At 33.7% G+C, this 3732-nt stretch overlaps 1 long non-coding RNA gene across 1 annotated transcript; it reads left to right on the plus strand.

Moving 5' to 3' along the window:
* Nucleotides 1-3726, plus strand: LOC106876631 (uncharacterized). Its single transcript, XR_001410272.2, has 4 exons — nt 1-98; nt 707-858; nt 1935-2070; nt 2771-3726. It is a non-coding gene; the product is annotated as an uncharacterized LOC106876631 (long non-coding RNA).
* Nucleotides 3727-3732: the final 6 nt, after the last annotated feature.

Raw genomic sequence — 3732 nt, forward strand, 5'->3', positions numbered from 1 at the left:
AAACTGTTAAAATTGGGCCATATCTCCTGGAACTAATAAATGTTGAAGGAAAAGATGTTTGTATACATAGAGTTTTGAAGGTTGAGTGTGATATCAATGTAAGCTAATTTCATGTTTAAAATTATTCCACCTTTGAAAATGATATTATAGCTTAACGAATGCAATTCCTTATATTCCTGCATTGTAATATATTATTATATTTTGTTGGTTCATAATAACAACATAATTAAGGACTCTTGTTTCAGTAAGATGAAAAAATCTTCCCGTACGTGACCGTTTACTCTGACTTGTGAATGCAGCTATCCAGTCCCTGAGAAAGGATCCGAAACCGGATGCTTTGAGAATAGACAGACGCCAAGTACGGATGGTCGTAGTTGATTAGGGACCCATTTGTGCCATGCTCATTGACAGCTCTCTCCCTCTATGATGTATCAGATGAGGTAGAAGTTGTCGTGGATTGCTCTGCTTGGGGTGGCACATGTCTGCATCTTACCAGTCCCTTCATCAACAACAAACCCCCACTTTTCTGCAAAAATCTACTTTGGCAAATAACTTACTGCGATCAAATCCATCCTATCTAGTAACTTTCAGTCACTCGCTACTACTCGCTCGTGTCTGTGACTCGACTTTTATTTGAAAATCGTGAAAACCCAAAGAATTTCTTTCAATTTTTGTATTTCATTCACAATATTTTTTCATATTGCAGTCGAGGATCGAAGAATTTGAGATCAACCATTTCCAAGTCACCATATGGGCTGGCGGAAATTACCCATCATGCGCAGACATTTTACAACTAAGTTATATTCTCAGCGCTCATCAAAATGAGCAGTTCAATAAAAAAATTGCTGTGTATTGTAGGTAAGTGAAAATATTGATGAATTCACAAATTCACACTACATCCGTTGTGATCCCATTTGTAAACAATTTTTCTTTTTAACTATGTCTTCTAAGTTTTTTAATAAGTTTCCCTCTGATCCTGTTTTCTCTATTACTATCACTTTACTAAACCTTATCGAACGTTATTTAATCACCCTTTGGGATGGCGAAAGAGTAGTTAGAGTGAGATCTAGGCACTTCCGAAACTCCAAAACACTACGCCTCCCAATAGCGTTAAACTTTGAGACTTGCACACCTAAAATGCATCAAAAATGGCTATAAAATCTTAAGGCATCTAAACTAAGGGGAAAATAACAGGGATATATCCAAATTAATGGCTATGCTTCACAAAACGATTCTTTTCGTAGATACGTATCTGTTCAGATATTTTTTCTAACAGGGCTAAAAGGTGTTGAAATATATTGATCGTAAGTTTTCTCTGTTCTAGTCTGTTGGTATGATTCACCGCTTCTTCTAAACGGTCTTCCTTTTTGTCGCACTCCTTTAAGGCAGTACGAACCACCTCAATTTCCGATACTATTACGTTGACGTCGTCCGTTTAAGCCGAGGCGAAACTAACATATCGTAGATTACGCGGAACGCCCCTCAAAACATACAACTTCAGCAGTAATGGCTCGAGAGTCAGTACGTATAGGAGAGGCGAGATTGGGCATCAATGACTATTTTGATAGGTGGCCATTTACTTTGGCCACAGAACAGGTGTCGTTGTACATAGCAGATATTCAGCATCTGAAAACAGGACTGAAATAATAATAATAATAATAATAATAATAATAATAATAATAATAATAATAATAATAATAATAATTAGTAATTTTTAGAAAATAAGAAACATCGTCTCAATTTTACTTATGTACAGTATAATAAAGAATGATTTTTGGTTTTTTTTTAACGGAACTTCTACATACAATTTCAAACATATATCCTTGTCTCTGTATGTTACTGTGAAATCTTGTCAGAATCATATTACAATGTTAGAATCTATTATTCACATATTTTTAAACGTAAAACTTTTCTCATTCTTCTTTTATGTAAAGTAAAAATTTCCATAAAAGTGGTCTGCTGTGCATCATTCACATTTTGAAAGCTGCAATAACCAGTCAATCAGTAATCAACATAGTTCGATTAGTTCGACTGATCAAAAAAATTGAACCAAGTATAGTACCTGACTGTGTAAGTATAGCAACATTTTTTCTCACTTTGTTTTATGTGCTTCAACCAAGTTTTTGCTAAATATCAGAAAGAAAAAAATCTGTCGTTAAATCTTTTTACTGTTATTTCAACACTTTTCTGAGAATAATTTTCATGTTTTGTGATTATTGATGCACTAGTGATTATTTGGATAAGTTATCTTACACTGGAAATGTACGGACTGTGGGTGGTACATATGTGGGTAAATTTGATTAGCAAACTCCAGAATCGAAAGAACTGAAACATTTCCTTTGCTACCCTAGACATTTTTAAACGTATTATTTTCTTTCTACTTAAGACACAAGGCCTGGAATTTTGGGGAGGAAGTTAATAGATTACATTGACCCCTGTGCGTAACTGGTACTTAATTCATCGACCCCGAAACGATGAAAGGCAACGTCGACCTTGGCGGAATTTGAGCTCAAAGTGTTCACACGGATCAAATAACGCTAAGCATTTTGCCCGGCGTGCTAACGATTCTGCAAGCTCACCGCCTTAGTATATCTTCATATAATAAATGCATCTGCGTAAATTAGTAACAAATGCTTATTTCGAAAGTGGTTTTTATTAGATGTGGAAGGAATTTATAATTCTAAGTAAAGGATACAGTAAAATAAAATAATTGTGTATTAACTCATTTTAATTGATTTGATTGAAAAACTCATATTTATTTCTTTGACAGGAATCCTACGCCTTCATTTGGAAAATTGCTGAATATTTACAGAACGAAACGTCTCTATACTCCAATTTTGTACAGTGATGTGCAGGAGTGAATCTTTTTAGAGATCCGTCATAATACGCTTTACATCTTATGAATTAAGAAATGATGTATGCAAAACAATTACTTAATTGTTGGATAAAGAAAACAAAAAGCCTCGCTGGAATTCTTTGTATCTCTCAAAGGAAAAGGAAAACCATTTCAAGAAGATAAGAATTCGTCTCTCAAAATTTATTTACATGCTACGGGGAAAGCTTTATCTTTGTTTACACATATAAGCCAACTATGAGCATAGTTCGGTAATAATACCTTATGCTAATTACAGTGGCCAAAAGAAATTCGGGACACTTTTTCTTCACGAAATGTCAATGTAAATTCATCAGGAAGCCTTAGAAAGAATGCGCTGAATTTATGGTTTTCAATAAACGAAAATATGTCTCTCCTTGCCTACAAATAAATGGTTGAGGTTTTTCTCTCTTATACAAATCAATTAACTTTGAAATATAAATATTGATATCTTGGAATTATTACAACTTCTCTTTGAGACTTGGCCACAATTGGCGATAAATTCTCTTTTGTTGTCTCCAGCTGAGAAGATTATCAACTAATTTTTATTTTTCTGTTGTGTGTATACAGCATTCAGTATATCACCGGTTAACATACTTATCCAAATCTATGTCATTTAATCTTTTGAGTCATTGCCCTTATTCACATTTTTCTTAATTATATATCTTACAATATTTTATCTGCTGATTTATTACAATCAGTTTCCTTTGCCCCTTTCTCCATTTTCAATATTTTGTTCTTTCATTTTTTTTAATCCTTTCTTTAATCAACACACTTGATAACCTACATTTTAATATTATATAACGTTTGACATTCCTACAATTACAAGAGGTAACCTTCAGCTAATTCGAAACAGCGAT

This window comes from Octopus bimaculoides, chromosome 14 (assembly GCF_001194135.2).
Source record: "Octopus bimaculoides isolate UCB-OBI-ISO-001 chromosome 14, ASM119413v2, whole genome shotgun sequence".
Classification (NCBI taxonomy): Eukaryota; Metazoa; Mollusca; class Cephalopoda; order Octopoda; family Octopodidae; genus Octopus; species Octopus bimaculoides.